This window comes from Lissotriton helveticus, chromosome 6 (genome assembly GCF_964261635.1).
Source record: "Lissotriton helveticus chromosome 6, aLisHel1.1, whole genome shotgun sequence".
NCBI lineage: Eukaryota > Metazoa > Chordata > Amphibia > Caudata > Salamandridae > Lissotriton > Lissotriton helveticus.
This window is the reverse complement of record NC_136067.1, coordinates 655,707,791-655,727,130: the sequence shown is the minus strand read 5'-3', so window position 1 is coordinate 655,727,130 and position 19,340 is coordinate 655,707,791. Positions and strand designations below refer to the sequence as shown.

At 41.5% G+C, this 19,340-nt stretch overlaps 2 long non-coding RNA genes across 2 annotated transcripts; both read right to left on the bottom strand.

The window, feature by feature from the left end:
• Positions 1-772: 772 nt before the first annotated feature.
• LOC144762842 (uncharacterized) lies at positions 773-11,623 on the bottom strand. Its single transcript, XR_013596152.1, has 6 exons — positions 11,512-11,623; positions 11,364-11,425; positions 11,136-11,270; positions 2,334-6,143; positions 1,931-1,989; positions 773-1,399 (listed from the first exon to the last, which is right to left on the bottom strand). It is a non-coding gene; the product is annotated as an uncharacterized LOC144762842 (long non-coding RNA).
• LOC144762843 (uncharacterized) lies at positions 6,171-6,695 on the bottom strand. Its single transcript, XR_013596153.1, has 3 exons — positions 6,612-6,695; positions 6,464-6,525; positions 6,171-6,370 (listed from the first exon to the last, which is right to left on the bottom strand). It is a non-coding gene; the product is annotated as an uncharacterized LOC144762843 (long non-coding RNA).
• Positions 11,624-19,340: the final 7,717 nt, after the last annotated feature.

The window sequence follows — 19,340 nt, the reverse complement described above, 5'->3', positions numbered from 1 at the left end:
GGTCTGCTCCCATTGTTGCCGAGACTGATTCACATAGACCAGTGCAGATTCATACCAGGACACAATACGCCCTTACATGTACAGAGACGATATCACGTTATGGATGTAACCCCCAGTGAGCTTAAATGGGCTGGGTGGATTTCCCTAGATTTAAGCCAGGCATTCAACACAGTAAGCTGGACCTACATGTTAGCAGCCATTAGTAAGTTTGGCATTCCCTCTAACTATCTAAAATGGGTTAAATTATTGTATACAACACCGACGGCGGGAGCACGTACAGAGAGGCACATATCTCATACCCACCCTGTGCTCAGAGGCACTAGGCAAGGATGTCCCTTAGCTCCGATTTTGTTTTTGCTAGCATTGGAACCTCTAGCACTGAGACTTCGCAAAGAGGCTCCAGATTGGGGAATCTGAACAGGTGCAAACACACAGGCATTGTCTCTCTATGCAGATGACATTATCTTATACGTCAGAAATCTGCAAGAATACAACAGCCTCATAGCCAACGCCTTTGTGAAGACTGCCACGTAGCGTGCGGTGATGTCTAGGACTATTGCCTGGCTCACCCTGTGGACCTCATTTAGTTTGTGTCTACCAACCGGCTGATTTTCTGTATAACAGCCCATGATCTCCAATACTTAGATTTCCAAGTCCCTAACCATTGAAGTACATCTATACCCTTGTGCTTTCCTGACTTTCTGCAGATTCATTGGCTGCCTTCACTCAACGAGGCCTATTTATTTATTTTCCAAAAAAACACACTACGTGCTTTTAGCGGTTTGGGTTATTTATGTTACCCTTCATTTAGTTTTTAACTGATTTATTTTTTGGAAATTCTCTCTTTTTCCAAAGAAAAACATGTACTCAACATTACAATTAAACACTCAATCTTTAGACATTACTAAATTCAGACAATGTGCAACATAAATACTTTCACATAAACTCATAATCAACAACATGTACAAAATGTAAGACAAATCAGACCCATATACATTACATATATATATATGTATCAAAAACACATCAATTTATCTTAGTGCATACATATATCAATAAACAATTACTGAATCTCAAAGAGTGTATCCAGTCCTGATTTATAGGAGACAATTTTATTTCTTTTGTTTTAAAGGCATAAATTGATTATGTCTGCCGTCGCGTTTCTAGCCTCGTGTTTCGGGTTACGGGCTTTCATCAGGGCTTCTTATTGAGATTCTTATTGGTCATATCTACAATAACAAAAAAGATAAATAATCTCAATTTCACTCCTCTTAACCTTCAGGCTCTATTAGGGCAATTTCATCAAATGGCACGACCTACCTATTGTCTAGACTTTTATCGTCTTTTCCCAAATGCTGACAGCAAGGTGCTTGTGTGTATTATCGATTTTAAAGGCGTTCTGTGCCCAACCGTGTATTTTCTTTAATGTCCTGCTCATTCATGGTGCAGCGTGAATCTACATGGTGGCATTATAATCAAATATCAGTATCACAAATGCTTTGTTGCGCCCACCCGATGGTCTTAATGTCATTTGTCGGCGAACGCCTACCTGATTTGGTGCCTTCAAATTGTTCTCGGGCTAGTCATATTTGTAAGGTTCCGATGCTCGATCTAGAAGGATCACAACCCCGGATTAGTTATTTACCAAACTCGGCCGTACATCCACACAGGTGCCTGTTAGGGACTAGGCATCTTACCTTGCACGGTCTTACTGGTGGCTTCAACCTGGCATAAATCCCACTCGATATGGCAGCTACACTGGTTGCTGTTCGCTCTGATATATTTACACGCACTCAGGGTTCCGTTACTGTGCCCGGGAAATGGATTCACGCTACTTCAGGTTAACCGGAGAATTCAGCCTGCGGACTCATGGGTAGTGTAGTTTGAACACTGTTTACTGTCGCTTAAGCGGCGATCTGCTTGACCTTGCTGTGGCATTTGGGATGATTTGTCTATGGACATATACAGATATTTATAAAATTCCGTGGTCTATGTAAGTGGAGAAGCGTGGCTCAGTGGTTAGAGGCGGCAGACCCGGAAGCTGAGATCGGCCGTGGACCAGGGTTCGATTCCCCGCTTTGGCGGGTCTCGGGCTCAAAAATTCCACGGACTCGACAATTCTCGCTCCGGTGCCTACTCGACTCACGGGGTCACACTCTGCGACTCTGGGCAATAGCTTGCTTAATCTCCACTACGGCCACTCGCGGTGGGATGCCTGGCTTTCACCTTGTGGATACCCTGCCGGGGTATCTCACAGGGGAATACCAGGACGGGTTCCCTAAGCAAGCGCTTAGATACCGGGTCGGTGATTTGCGCTATATAAATACATGTACATATGTACAAGTGAGGGTCAGACCGGCCAGGCTGTTATGTCAGTTTTCAAAGTAGCATCTTATTAATTCAAATTACATTTAGACTCTGTATGGATCAGACATAGTCATATTCTGGACAGTTCAGACATTTCATTTAGACCAGTAAGCACACTGTTGTATTTCATGATTAAATATGCTTCTTTAGACAATAACCATGTTTCCACATCCATAGAACTTCTGGATGTATTGAAAGATGTTAATACCGTCCATTTGAAGTCTCTTTCTGTGTGCCCTTCTTTCATAAAGTGATCAACCATAGGAGCAGTGACCACTTTCTTTTTAATTCTTGACCGGTGCTGAGTTATTCTTTGATTGATCTGCTGATTGGTTTTCCCTATGTAAATTTTTTTACATGGGCACACAACAGCATAGACAACATTCCTTGTCTTGCAGTTACTAAAGCCTGTATGTTTCCACCTTATATTCTCATGTGTGAACTCATTCCCCTCCATAGTGGACTCACATGCCACGCAATTCCCACATTTGTGGTGGCCTTCTATAGGTTTCAACCCCCATTGTGAGCGCAAGTCCTTTTTTGGTTCTTTTTGAAAGATATCGGATCGTACTAACTCCTGACCAATACTTTTGTTTTTCCTCATTGCAAATAATGGCCGAGCAAAATGAACTTCCAGATTCTCAAGTAAATGCCAATTGCCCATTATGATCTACTTGTATTTATTTGTGTGTGGGCAAAAAGTCGACACACACACCAGTCTATTTAGTAGTGGTTTGTTCTTCTTTTGCAAGAGTGTCTCACGTGGGGTATACCATGCTCGCTTTTTTGCATGTTTTAAAAAATTTTCGGGATATCCTCTTAGTTGCATTCGGTCACAAAATTTACCATCAAACATGTCAAAATCAGTTTTAGATGTACAATTTCTACGTATGTGTAGTAGTTGCCCATACGGGAGGTTTTCTTTTAAGCTTTTTGGGTGTGCACTTTTAAAATGCAATATCGAATTTTTATCTGTATCTTTCTGATGTAAAGCTACCGTGAGGGCACCATTTCGTGGAATTACATCATCATCATCAAGAAATGTCAATTTTGTTTTGCTTCTGGCTTGGCTGAATTTAATATCTTTATGTCTGGTGTCTAGCCACCCAGTGACAGGTCCAATGTCTCTGTGGACCTGACCAAAGACACCAAACGTCGTCAATGAAGCGGAGCCATTGCTTTATGTTTACTGAAAATGGGTTATTGTTGAAAATGAATTTTGCTTCAAACTGTGCCAGGAAGAGGACCTCCATCTCTGGGGCAAAAGGACATCCCATGGCGGTCCCCTTCGTTTGGAGAAAGAATGTGCTGCCAAATTGAAAATAATTCCTTTTCGAGGCCACTGATGCCAAGCTGAGAATAAATTCAGTAGTGACCCTGTGTGGTCTTTCCCTTTTCTCCAAGTATAGCTCAATTACTTCCAGGGCCTCCTCCTGGGGTATTTGTGTATATAAAGAGGTGACTTCAAAGGTCACCATCCATTGCTCTTGATCATCAAATTCTACACCTTCTATTTTCTGAATAAAATCAATAGTGTCTCTCAAATGGGATTGTACATCGGCGAGGCAAGGTTTTAAAAAAACATCCACATATTTTGATATAGGTTTGAGGACTGAATCGCACCCCAAGACGATTGGACGTCCCGGTGGTTCATTAAGTCTCTTGTGGATTTTTGGAAGGAAGTATAATACTGGGACCCTAGGACATTTCTTAGACAAAAATTCGAATTCCTTCGGACCAGCATACCTTCATCTAGACCTTCTTTCAAAAGAGCCTGAACTTGTTCTTGCATTGCCCTCGTGGGATCTTCGCTAATGGCTCTATTACATTCTCTATTTTCAACCTGAGATTTACCTTCTTTTAGATACATTTCCCTGGGCCAGATGACAAGGGCTCCCCCTTTATCTGCCTGCTTAATCACTACTGTGCTGTCATTTTTCAAAGCAAGAATGGCTTTTTGTTGGTCTATAGTAATATTTCTTTGGAAAAACTTCCCTTTCTTCTCTAGCTGTGTCAATGAAGACATTACTGCTTGTTCATATGCGATCACCGCCTTTGGTATGCCATATGAAGGTGGAACAAACTTGGATTTATTTGCCAGCCCTGCTGTCTCCAAATTCCCTTTATATTCCTTATCAGCAAAAAATGCCTGTAGTCAAATCTTTCTACAGAACTCCAAAGTTTGCAGTTTTAATTTAGTATAGTCAGTTACCCTGTTTGGAACAAACTTTAGTCCTAATTCTTGGACTGATCTTTCACTATCGCTTAGAACTTTTTCTGACAGTTTCACTATGGGACTTTTCTACATGACTTGTAATATTGTCTCCGTGTCCGCATCTCCCACGGTTGCTGTTTGAATCTGGCTTTGCCTTTTGGGTGACCTTTGTCTAAAAAAGGACCCTGTTTGCTTTGTTGGCCAGATCTTAAGTCAGAGTCAATAGATGAATCAGAAGATGAAGTTTCCGAAAAAGTCGTGAATCTGTTTCGTGACTGCCCCTGATGATTAACAAGAGCTTTGCGTGATTCCCCTGATGTATAATAATCTTCTTTTAAATAGGGGTGTGCCTGTTCCAGACTAAAGGCTTTACTGTCTTTATCAAATTTTGCAGATTTATAATTGATCGTATTGTCTTTAAAAGTCAAAATTGCCTTTTCAATTTTTTCAAGCTATGACTTCGCTTCAGACTCCGAGTGATTGTCTTTTAGTTCCTGTGTGATTCTATCCAATTTTTCTAGTTCTTTTTTACATAACCTTGCTGCAGTCTCGATTGTATGGACCATAAGGTCTCGGCTACATTTAGTGCTTATACCACTAAATCCTTTTTTGTACTCAGGGTCATCTATAAAAATGACCGGAGTGTTTTTTATTTGCAATCCCCACGGGATTGTTCCAGCCCTCAAGTGCTGTAATAAAAAGTGGTAATTGTAATTCAGTTCTAATGTTCTTTTTACTCATCCTAGTTAGACTGTCAACCTCGCTTTGTTGTTTTGCTTGAGCGCTTAATGAAACAGCTGAAAAAGGAGAAGGAGCTGAAACTAAATTTTGAATGTGTTCCTCTGAGAAAGAGAGAGTATCCTTTTCTGACATATTAATGAAGGTCGTTGAGGACAACGCCTTCACCCGGACAGATGTGTACCTATTTATTGGCTCACTTCTAATGTCATATAGACCCTCGTGAGTAAAAACCCGCACAATGAATGAATACCAGAAAGGGGTTAGGCCCAATTGACTGGACCCAGGAAGGGCCTTTTTAAGTTTAGACAAAAAAATATACCTGGAGTACTATTTATTTATTTTCCAAAAAACCGCACTACATGCTTTTAGCGGTTTGGGTTATTTATTTTACCCTTCATTTAGTTTTTAACTGATTTATTTTTGGGAAATTCTCTCGTTTTCCAAAGAAAAACCTGTACTCAACATTACAATTAAACACTCAATCTTTAGACATTACTAAATTCAGACAATGTGCAACATAAATACTTTCACATGAACTCATAATCAACAACATGTACAAAATGTAAGACAAATCAGACCCATATACATTACATATATATATATGTATCAAAAACACATCAATTTATCTTAGTGCATACATATATCAATAAACAATTACTAAATCTCAAAGAGTGTATCCAGTCCTGATTTATAGGAGACAATTTTATTTCTTTTGTTTTAAAGGCATAAATTGATTATGTCTGCCGTCGCGTTTCTAGCCTCGTGTTTCGGATTACGGGCTTTCATCAGGGCTTCTTATTGAGATTCTTATTGGTCGTATCTACAATAACAAAAAAGATAAATAATCTCAATTTCACTCCTCTTAACCTTTAGGCTCTATTAGGGCAATTTCATCAAATGGCACGACCTACCTATTGTCTAGACTTTTATCGTCTTTTCCCAAATGCTGCCAGCAAGGTGCTTGTGTGTATTATCGATTTTAAAGGCGTTCTGTGCCCAACCGTGTATTTTCTTTAATGTCCTGCTCATTCATGGTGCTGCGTGAATCTACATGGTGGCATTATAATCAAATATCAGTATCACAAATGCTTTGTTGCGCCCACCCGATGGTCTTAATGTCATTTGTCGGCGAACTCCTACCTGCTTTGGTGCCTTCAAATTGTTCTCGGGCTAGTCATATTTGTAAGGTTCCGATGCTCGATCTAGAAGGATCACAACCCCGGATTAGTTATTTGCCAAACGCGGCCGTACATCCGCACAGGTGCCTGTTAGGGACTAGGCATCTTACCTTGCGCGGTCTTACTGGTGGCTTCAACCTGGCATAAATCCCACTCGATATGGCAGCTACACTGGTTGCTGTTCGCTCGGATATATTTACACGCACTCAGGGTTCCGGTACTGTGCCCCGGAAATGGATACACGCTACTTCCGGTTCACCGGAGAATTCAGCCTGCGGACTCATGGGTAGTGTAGTTTGAACACTGTTTACTGTTGCTTAAGCGGCGATCTGCTTGACCTTGCTGTGGCATTTGGGATGATTTGTCTATGGACAGATACAGATATTTATAAAATTCCGTGGTCTATGTACAAGTGAGGGTCAGACCGGCCAGGCTGTTATGTCAGTTTTCAAAGTAGCATCTTATTAATTCAAATTACATTTAGACTCTGTATGGATCAGACATAGTCATATTCTGGACAGTTCAGACATTTCATTTAGACCAGTAAGCACACTGTTGTATTTCATGATTAAATATGCTTCTTTAGACAATAACCATGTTTCCACATCCATAGAACTTCTGGATGTATTGAAAGATGTTAATACCGTCCTTTTGAAGTCTCTTTCTGTGTGCCCTTCTTTCATAAAGTGATCAACCATAGGAGCAGTGACCACTTTCTTTTTAATTCTTGACCGGTGCTGAGGTATTCTTTGATTGATCTGCTGATTGGTTTTCCCTATGTACATTTTTTTACATGGGCACACAACAGCATAGACAACATTCCTTGTCTTGCAGTTACTAAAGCCTGTATGTTTCCACCTTATATTCTCATGTGTGAATTAATTCCCCTCCATAGTGGACTCACATGCCACGCAATTCCCACATTTGTGGTGGCCTTCTATAGGTTTCAACCCCCATTGTGGAGAAGAGTGGCTCACTGGTTAGAGGAGGCAGACCCTGATGCAGAGGTCAGACCCGGGACCAGGGTTCAATTCCCGACGCGGCAGGGTCTTGAGCCCAAATGTCCACGGACTCGATAATTCTCACCTCGGTGCCTACTCGAATCATGGGTTCACACTCTGCAGCTCTGGGCAATAGCTTGCTTAATCTCCACTACGGCCCCCCGCGGCGGGATGCCTGGTCTTCACCTTGGGGATGCCCAGTACGGCTAATCTCGCAGGGAAAGCCAGGACGGGTTCCCAAAGCAAGCGCCAAGAGACCTGTTGGTGATTTGGCGCTATATAAATCGAAATTAACATAACATTGTGAGCGCAAGTCCTTTTTTGGTTCTTTTTGAAAGATATCGGATCGTACTAACTCCTGACCAATACTTTTGTTTTTCCTCATTGCAAATAATGGCCGAGCAAAATGAACTTCCAGATTCTCAAGTAAATGCCAATTGCGCATTATGATCTGCTTGTATTTATTTGTGTGGGGGCCAAAAGTCGACACACACACAAGTCTATTTAGAGGTGGTTTGTTCTTCTTTTGCAAGAGTGTCTCACGTGGGGTATACCATGCTCGCTTTTTTGCATGTTTCAAAAAATGTTGGGGATATCCTCTTAGTTGCATTCGGTCACAAAATTTACCATCAAACATGTCAAAATCAGTTTTAGATGTACAATTTCTATGTATGTGTAGTAGTTGCCCATACGGGAGGTTTTCTTTTAAGCTTTTTGGGTGTGCACTTTTAAAATGCAATATCGAATTTTTATCTGTATTTTTCTGATGTAAAGCTACCGTGAGGGCACCATTTCGTGGAATTACATCATCATCAAGACATGTCAATTTCGTTTTGCTTCTGGCTTGGCTGAATTTAATATCTTTATGTCTGGTGTCTAGCCACCCAGTGAACAGGTCCAATGTCTCTGTGGGACCTGACCAAAGACACCAAACACCGTCAATGAAGCGGAGCCATTGCTTTATGTTTACTGAAAATGGGTTATTGTTGAAAATGAATTTTGCTTCAAACTGTGCCATGAAGAGGACCTCCATCTCTGGGGCAAAAGGACATCCCATGGCGGCCCCCTTCGTTTGGAGAAAGAATGTGCTGCCAAATTTAAAATAATTCCTTTTCGAGGCCACTGATGCCAAGCTGAGAATAAATTCAGTAGTGACCCTGTGTGGTCATCCCTTTTCTCCAAGTATAGCTCAATTACTTCCAGGGCCTCCTCCTGGGGTATTTGTGTATATAATGAGGTGACTTCAAAGGTCACCATCCATTGCTCTTGATCATCAAATTCTACACCTTCTATTTTCTGAATAAAATCAGTAGTGTCTCTCAAATGGGATTGTACATCGGCGAGGCAAGGTTTTAAAAAAAATCCACATATTTTGATATAGGTTCGAGGACTGAATCGCACCCCAAGACGATTGGACGTCCCGGTGGTTCATTAAGTCTCTTGTGGAATTTTAGAAGGAAGTATAATACTGGGACCCTCGGACATTTCTTAGACAAAAATTCGAATTCCTTCGGACCAGCATACTTTCATCTAGACCTTCTTTCAAAAGAGCCTGCACTTGTTCTTGTACTGCCCTCGTGGGATCTTCGCTAATGGCTCTATAACATTCTTTATTTTCAACCTGAGATGTACCTTCTTTTAGATACATTTCCCTGGGCCAGATGACAAGGGCTCCCCCTTTATCTGCCTGCTTAATCACTGCTGTGCTGTCATTTTTCAAAGCAAGAATGGCTTTTTGTTGGTCTATAGTAATGTTTCTTTGGAAAAACTTCCCTTTCTTCTCTAGCTGTGTCAATGAAGACATTACTGCTTGTTCATATGCGATCACTGCCTTGGGTATGCCATATGAAGGTGGAACAAACTTGGATTTATTGGCCAGCCCTGTTGTCTCCAAATTCCCTTTATAATCCTTATCAGCAAAAAATTACTGTAGACATATCTTTCTACAGAACTCCAAAGTTTGCAGTTTTAATTTAGTTTAGTCAGTTACCCTATTTGGAACAAACTTTAGTCCTAATTCTTGGACTGATCTTTCACTATCGCTTAGAACTTTTTCTGACAGATTCACTATGGGACTTTTCTTTATGACTTGTAATATTGTCTCTGTGTCCGCATCTCCCACGGTTGCTGTTTGAATCTGACTTTGCCTTTTGGGTGACTTTTGTCTAAAAAAGGACCCTGTTTGCTTTGTTAGCCAGATCTTGAGCCAGAGTCAATAGATGAATCAGAAGATGAAGTTTCCGAAAAAGTCGTGAATCTGTTTCGTGACCGCCCCTGATAATTAACAAGAGCTTTGCGTGATTCCCCTGATGTATAATAATCTTCTTTTAAATAGGGGTATGCCTGTTCCAGACTAAAGGCTTTACTGTCTTTATCACATTTTGCAGATTTATAATTGATTGTATTGTCTTTAAATGTCAAAATTTCCTTTTCAATTTTTTCAAGCTATGACTTCGCTTCAGACTCCGAGTGATTGTCTTTTAGTTCCTGTGTGATTCTATCCAATTCTTCTAGTTCTTTTTTACATAACCTTGCTGCAGTCTCGATTGTATGGACCATAAGGTCTTGGCTACATTTAGTGCTTATACCACTAAATCCTTTTTTGTACTCAGGGTCATCTATAAAAATGACTGGAGTGTTTTTTATTTGCAATCCCCACGGGATTGTTCCAGCCCTCAAGTGCTGTAATAAAAGGTGGTAATTGTAATTCAGTTCTAATGTTCTTTTTACTCATCCTAGTTAGACTGTCAACCTCGCTTTGTTGTTTTGCTTGAGTGCCTAATGAAACAGCCGAAAAAGGAGAAGGAGCTGAAACTAAATTTTGAATGTGTTCCTCTGAGAAAGAGAGAGTATCCTTTTCTGACATATTAATGAAGGTCGTTGAGGACAACGCCTTCACCCGGACAGATGTGTACCTATTTATTGGCTCACTTCATATAGACCCTTGCGAGTAAAAACTTGCACTATGAATGAATACCAGAAAGGGGTTAGGCCCATTTGACAGGACCCAGGGCCTTTTTAAGTTTAGACAAAAAAAATATTCCTGGAGTCCTATTTATTTATTTTCCAAAAAACCACACTACGTGCTTTTAGCGGTTTGGGTTATTTATTTTACCCTTCATTTAGTTTTTAACTGATTTATTTTTGGGAAATTCTCTCTTTTTACAAAGAAAACCATGTACTCAACATTACAATTAAACACTCAATCTTTTGACATTACGAAATTCAGACAATGTGCAACATAAATACTTTCACATAAACTCATAATCAACAACATGTACAAAATGTAAGACAAATCAGACCCATATACATTACATATATATATGTATAAAAAACACATCAATTTATCTTAGTGCATACATATATCAATAAACAATTACTAAATCTCAAAGAGTTTATCTAGTCCTGATTTATAGGAGACAATTTTATTTCTTTTGTTTTAAAGGCATAAATTGATTATGTCTGCCGATGCGTTTCTAGCCTCGTGTTTCGGGTTACGGGCTTTCATCAAGGCTTCTTATTGAGAGACTTATTGGTCATATCTACAATCACAAAAAAGATAAATAATCTCAATTTCACTGCTCTTAACCTTCAGGCTCTATTAGGGCAATTTCATCAAATGGCACGACCTACCTTTTGTCTTGACTTTTATCGCCTTATCCCAAATGCTGCCAGCAAGGTGCTTGTGTGTATTATCGATTTGAAGGGGTTCTGTGCCCAACCGTGTATATTCTTTAATGTCCTGCTCATTCATGGTGCAGCGTGAATCTACATGGTGGCATTATAATCAAATATCAGTATCACAAATGCTTTGTTGCGCCCACCCGATGGTCTTAATGTCATTTGTCGGCGAACCCCTACCTGCTTTGGTGCCTTCAACTTGTTCTCGGGCTAGTCATATTTGTAAGGTTCCGATGCTCGATCTAGAAGGATCACAACCCCGGATTAGTTATTTACCAAACGCGGCAGTACATCCGCGCAGGTGCCTGTTAGGGACTAGGCATTTTACCTTGCACGGTCTTACTGGTGGCTTCAACCTGGCATAAATCCCACTCGATATGGCAGCTACACTGGTTGCTGTTCGCTCGGATATATTTACACGCACTCAGGGTTCCGGTACTGTGTCCCGGAAATGGATTCACGCTACTTCCGGTTCACCGGAGAATTCAGCCTGCGGACTCGGGTAGTGTAGTTTGAACACTGTTTACTGTCGCTTAAGCGGCGATCTGCTTGACCTTGCTGTGGCATTTGGGATGATTTGTCTATGGACATATACAGATATTTATAAAATTCCGTGGTCTATGTACAAGTGAGGGTCAGACTGACCAAGCTGTTATGTCACTTTTCAAAGTAGCATCTTATTAATTCAAATTACATTTAGACTCTGTATGGATCAGACATAGTCATATTCTGGACAGTTCAGACATTTCATTTAGACCAGTAAGCACACTGTTGTATTTCATGATTAAATATGCTTCTTTAGACAATAACCATGTTTCCACATCCATAGAACTTCTGGATCTATTGAAAGATGTTAATACCGTCCATTTGAAGTCTCTTTCTGTGTATTTTTTTTTTTAAATTGTCTAAACTTAAAAAGGCCCTTCCTGGGTCCTGTCAATTGGGCCTAACCCCTTTCTGGTATTCATTCACTCAACGAGGGACATCAAAGGGGGCCCACCCCCATGTTGGGCTGTCATCCTTCCTCTCTGTCCTCAAGAAGACCCGCCATGACACTTTAGTAGAGCCTCCTCATGGTCGAAATGTCGACGACAATATATAGCTCAGCTCTAACAAGTCTCATGGCTCAAACCAATAAGCAAACGTGCTATTGGCCGGAGATATTGTTTTCTTTGCTTTTCCTAACCATTCTTTTCCCTTTGACTTACCTGTACATAACTGCACTTTGTATATATGCACTGCACCACCATCACTGAGCACCCAATCCCAATGTCACTATAATACACGTCACCTCAATAGTGTATCTCACTTTGACAGCCTTTGGAATATTTGAATATTCGTGAATATATGTAAATATACGTGGATACTTCAATTCATATAAAAATAACATTTTTGCAAACGTTTACTAGTCATTGTTTTGCATCGTTGTGTTCAAATACCATTGAATTTGCGTGCTATGAATTCACTGAAGCGTGTGCGACTATTTTCTGATTGGTACTGGGGTATTATATATGAAGCTACCTGTCTTTAATTCATGATACTACTTGCTAAGAAATTGCCTCCTACCCGACAGAACCACTGCAGCTTCACAAACTCCTTTGTGTAGCTTGAACAAATATCGGGACTAACTACTAATACAGATAAATCACATGTTTTGTATTAAAAAGCAACCCGCAAATCAAGCACACGGCATGGGGCCAAATACTACAGGTTGCGCCAACCATTTTCAAATACCTTGGAATTCAAATATACAGAACCCCCCAGGACCTTCCAGAGGGTAATCTCCAAAAAGCAATATCATCACTGCGTTCTTAAATTTCCTTCTGGACATCCCTCCCTCTCACTATAGCATGGCGCATAGCAATATAAAAAATGGTGATGCTCCCACGTGGGTTATACTATTTTACCAACTTGCCCATAGTGATCCCTAAGCACTATTTCACTGCATTGAACACACTGTTAACGGAGCTAATATGGGGAACAGGTCGCAGACGGGTGGGATTAGCGAAACTACAATTACCAACGTAAGGGGGTTGCTTGGGTGCACCATATTTTCAAGCATACTGTTTAGCGAGCTAACTACAATGGTTTGCATACGGGTTGTAGGACCTCAATTTGCATGAAATAGGTTACAAACCGACAACACTTGCACAAGACACACTATTGCTCCCACATATGAAGATTCCACCAAAGGGGCCATTATTGCTAAATGTAGCACTTACATATTGGAGACAAGGTCTGCAATATACAAAATGATCAGTACCATACGCTGAGAACATACCACTCTTGGGCATTCCCACGCCTACTGGAATACTGACAAACCACCATTTATATGGGAACAAGCGGGAGTGACGACAGTGGGAGCATTATTCGGAAAAAAGATGCTGCTTAACCACACAGAGGGGCATATAACCAACAAGTAGCGATAATTATCGCTAAATAGGCTTAGCGACAATTTTTTTATCGCTGCCTATCGCTGGATATGTTAGTGGAGGAAACATGCTATTAGCAACGTTTTTCTCCATTGTGCTAAAATATCCAGCAATAGCGACGAAATGCGTGAATATCGCTGAGAATACAGCGATATTCACGCATTAGCGACGAAATACTCTTAGCCATGTTATCCACATCCCATTGGATAACATGGCTAAGAACTGGTCTGAGCAGGCGTTGGTTTTTGGCGATAACAGGAATATTTCCATCGCTACGCCTGGCTTGCTAATAGGCGATAGCGACGTTAGCGACTGCTTTCAGTCGCTAACAGGTTCGGTACGCCCACTTTGCATGTCATTAGCAATAAATATCGGTAACATGCAAAGCGGGCCCCAAACCGCTCCCTATCGCCTAAAAGCTGTCGCTAACATCAGTTAGCGACAGCTTGCTAATAGAGCGATAGAATTATCGCCGCTTAGCGGCCGAAAACGGCCGCTAAACCGGCGATAATTGCCTATCGCCACCCTTGGTAATATGCCCCAGAGTTTGTCCATGAACAAGGCCTCCCTGACTCATTGTTCCTGATACACACACATATCACCCTATATGTCAAACTGAACTGGTCCCTGAATAGCACAGAACCTCCTACGCACAAGCTTGTATATACCATATATTTGATGGGCAACGGCAGAAATTTGAATAAATGGCTATACAAAGGCATACGCACACATACAGCTGTGCCCCTCTCAATATTAAGAAACAAATGGGAGCAGGACCTAGGCAAGGAACTGCAAGATAGAGTGAGAAGCAATATTAGCCTTCCCCAGGAAAGTGTCACGCAACAAGAGGTTCAAATTCATACAGTGCATGCTACTGCATAGAGCACACCTGACACCACAGAGGCTACATGAAATGTACCCAGAAGTGTCTGCGAAATGCCCGAGGTGTGTGACACAAGATGCAATTTTATTACATATGTTATGGACATGTCCGGCCCTCTCACTATACTGGGCAAAAGTGGTAGACACAATAAGTAAAGCTGCTGGGGGAGCACATGGGACACACCTGAAAGCTGTATACTGGGATTATACTGCAGACCCAAGAACCAAAAAGTGCAATCAAAATGTGCAGATCTGGCATTACTTCTGATAGCAAAGCGTCTACTAATGAAAAGATGGATAGCATCCACTCCACCAAACGCACAGCTGGTGGGAAGAAGTGACCCGTTGGGGGAGGGCAGAAAGTGAAGGAATACAGAGGTCTGCGGAAAAAGCCAATATCATTGGAATGGAACGTCATGCTAGAATCCTTTATAGTGCTAGACATACAGGCCCACTAAAAACACTCCTCTCTTTTCTCAAGTTAACATTACCGACTCTACCCATGCCAATAATACTTGGCAGTAGTTGTGGAAATGTGTGCATTTTCCACTTGTAAAAGCACCAGAACAATCTCTACAAACCATAAATCACAAGAAATAGGTCTCCTCAAACCAACGAATCACTACTTTAGTTTAATAAGTCCGGTTTGTGTTCTGTGAGCAGTCAAAGTGAGCACCAACTACGGGGGAGGGAGGGGTGATTATAAATTAAACGATGGAATAGTGCATACCACGCAACAAGACGGTTGAAATGTGGAACTATGTTATTAATAACCAAATGTATAAGATCTATGCAATTACTAGAAGTATAATATGAATAGATAGCGAATACACGAATGACAATGTCAAGCGATGCCTCCACATGCATGTATTCCATAAATGTCAATATCAATAAAGTTTGTTGGAAAAACAACATTTCAATATTGCCTAAGATTTGATATAGTGAGGACCTAGGAAGGACCCTATAGGGACTGTATTAGAGTCATACTAGATGGCCATTTTGTTAGGAATATTCCCTCGCTTGTACATATAAACATTTTGCATCCAAGCTGGGCCTGAAGAACATTTGGCTACAGCCTTCTGCATTACCTCGAGATGCTTAAGATAAGCCAAAAACATCTTTCGGGAACATTGTTTTAGGTGCCAAAATCTGTGAAGCTACCCCAGACACTTTGGTAGACTCTTTTTGTTGTTTAGGTGCATTCCAGATTACAAACCATATTTGTACTTGGTCACTAATCTTGCTGCATGTTCACTTTATGTACACAAACTTGTGTCCAATGGGGTGCCAGACAGTTGCGGACACCGAAGATTTGTTATTTTTCTGCATTGAAATATTTCTCTCTGCAGAGTCTTTAGCTTTAGGGATGGCTACACAGCTCTTAGAGTATGTAAAACAAACACTAGAGACTGAGTTGTGTTGTCAATTGCGAGTTACTGGTTGGCGATATGGCATACCAGGTTGAATGCACTTAAAAAGAAATAGATTAATTTTCTGCACATTAGTTAGACTGTGTAACTTAAGTGTACCTTTTTAGGGCTCTGGTTTTGGTTCCTTTTTCCCAATTTTGAATTACCTCCACTTTTTGAAAGTCAGTTTTTTTAGGTTTAGGATGCTCTTTTTTAGGTCTTGACTATGCAGTGCACATGCACTGCATTGGAAAAAGACCTTTAGCCATCGGCACAGCTTTGCGGGTAAAAACGTGCACACGTTGCATTGCTTCCGACGGCAACGCGTGCACGTCTAGCGATTCCCTTGTGGGAGCGAGCAGCGGCGCCATATGGTAGCAATTATTGCACCTTGCTGCTCGCGCCCACAAGGGAATCGAGCAGGCCCCCCCCTCTCTCCCCTTCCCCTGCTGCCGCGTGAGGCCTGCGCGTCCGCTTTTGCATATTCCTTTTCAAGCCTTGCTGCAATGCTTCCAGATATCACGATGAAGTAATACTACAAGTAACATGGCCTCAGCTGAAAAGGCAACTTCAACGGGCATTGGAACAGGTATGTGGTTACTTGTTTCAGCGCGACACAGATCCAGTGGTATAAAATATTTACTGACATTGCTAATCTGTGTATGCCAATGATTCGTTTCCGCCCCTGTTTCTCTAGAAGCTTCTTCTAAAAGAGATCATGTTGTGCTGATGTGTAGAGCACACTGTCACCCAGGGGGGTATTCTGCCGCTGTCATGCACAGATTGACCCCCAAACCCTCAAGAATTGTATATTTACAGGCCACATGCAAAGCTTTACAGACTTCTTCCATGTTGACAAGCAGATCCTTACGAACTGCAGAGCACGCCACTACTGCAGAACTGAAAAGTGTTTAGCATCTCGGGTTAATGTAACGCACATCAGTGATATATCTGCATCCATGCAAGGATTGGACATTATCACGCATATGTATGGAACCTGGCAGGGCTAAGCTGAGAGAATAATGCTCACTCCCAGCAGATGTCTTTTGTTTATACACAATGTGAATCCTTTTAGGCTCTCTGCCCTATTGGAGAGCACTGTTACCCTTGGAACTGGGCTATCGAACCTCGCTTTCTGTGTAATTAAGTATTTTGTCAATTACTGGCACCCGCTGTGCTGCAAAGACTTCTTGTTACCTACCCCGTGGTGACTATGATTCTCCTGAAAAAAGAAAGTGCAGAGAGGAGTGAGGATACACCTTCCATAGTTCCACCCGACAATCTGTCCTGTCTCATCAATAGAATGATCATGTCTGACACCTGACTTCTGTAACTGATACTCGTTCCTGTCCTGAGCCAATGCAATAAAGACAATAGCTTTCCCACCGGCACAAACTTCTTTCTGTTGGTTTAGAGCGCCTACAACGCTCCTTACTTTCACCCCTCCAACTGAGAGCCCCCGTACATCATACAATGCTAGAGGCCAACGAAATAATGACCCCCATACTAGACAGGCAAGTGTGATCTTGCTCCAGAAGTCAATATGTTTATAAAACCAAATGCTCAAACAAACAGATTCTTTATTGTAAGAAAATTGTGACAGGTGAGGTGTGTGAACGTCATTTGGAGATAGACATACTTATGTATCATAATGGTGTTTCTTTATAAGCATATTTAAATGTTAAACATTCTGAAGACATACTTTTTTAAACACATTGTTCTCTTGCCCATATCACTTTACAGGAAGATTGCACAGATAACACTAGTTGCCTATAAACTTTATATGAGGAATGTACAATTTAAAGAGTACAGGGTGAAGATTAAAAGGGACCAGTGACCAGAATACCCCCAAATAATCTCGAGTTTGCAAGCACCCACCATGTTGTACTGGCTTGTTTTTCAATTCCCACCAGACTTAAAAAAAAAAAAAGTAATATTTTGGGGGGAAATGTGGCCTCTTGCGGCTGTCCTAATTACTAAGTGTGAGTAGCAGGGGGCGTGGGCACGTTGTAAGTCCTAGACTTCACTATCAGTTGGTGCAAAAACACTTAAGGGGGGTATCAGATATTTTGAGGCCAATAACATACACAACAAGCATTGACATAGCCAATAGGTCTCGCCTTTGGGACCTTAAAAGTGTTTAGCCATGCAACAGTTGATGTTGTTGTACCAAGGATATTGTGCTGCATAACTAAGTACTTATAATGTCCCACAAGCGAGACCTATTGGCTATGCCAATGCTTGTTTAATAATTATTTTTAACTTATGAATTTGGAAATACAAAAAATCTTGTACTTTTGGATTAAAACTTTGAGTGAGAACTTTTTTAAGGATATCCCTTTGATAACAAACTTTTATTGTATTCTTGACTGAATGTTTCATTCTGTACCTTTTATGGATATAAAGGAATAGGATGATGACGATCTAAACTTGTGTTCATAGATGGGTTTGGAATGCAAAAATAATATTTTGTCCATATTCAGAAAGTAATTTGACAAGTTAGTAGAATGACAGAAAATATCTACGTCTTAATCCAACAAGGTGTTTTTGGACAGGAGAGTTGAAGACAAGATTTCAAAAACAAGGGAGGAACATGGCGGCGGCAGGCTAGCGGCTGCTGCGAGGCTCTGCTCCAACATGCCCTAAAACGAGCCTAAAGTCGGTCTATTGGATTATGGCTGCAAACTGAACGGTGAGATGGAAGGTATTACCTATTGAAGATGTTATTTTCGCCTTTTTGAGAATTTTTCTCTCTCCGCTTTTCATCCCGAGTTCTGCAGCGACACGGACGTGGATGTGGATCAAACACAGAGGCACTAGGACCCCCGCGTAGCACAGGGCGGGACCTGGAGATGCGAGAGTGTGAGCGGAGGTACACGGAGGAGCGGCTCACTAGGCAGCTGTATCGGATCCCCAGCGAGGAAACCAGCCGGCATGCGAGGCCGGTCGAGAGAGGTTTCATTGCAGACTCTTATCAAGCGGTGAAGGTAACAGAAGCCTCCTGGTTGCGGGTAAGTTGCCATAGTATATGGCTTCGTTCAAGGGCCGCTTTTTGGTATCGAGCAGGCGTTCTTTCATGGCGGGCTCACCCTGGGACAAACTCTACTAACCCGGATCTTGCAGGTTGTATGGAGCCAGAAAGAGCTGTTTCTTTGATGCAAAAGACAACCCTATTATCAGGCAGCACTTCCAGCACAGGGGGATCAGCTTGGAGCCCTGTATCGGACAGTGTTGCGACTTCAAAGGGGGCTATCGGTGACTCTGTTGACTCTAAGAAAGGGGGTCTAGCAAAGAACCGTTATCAGCTACGCTCCAGGCAAGAACTTAAGAAGAAAGGGGTTCTTAACCCCTTGGATTTAGTGGAAGGCGCAAGGAGTGGGCCAATCCCCATTACACCGCTAAAGACAAATAAGAAGGGGGGTGCAAAAAGGGGG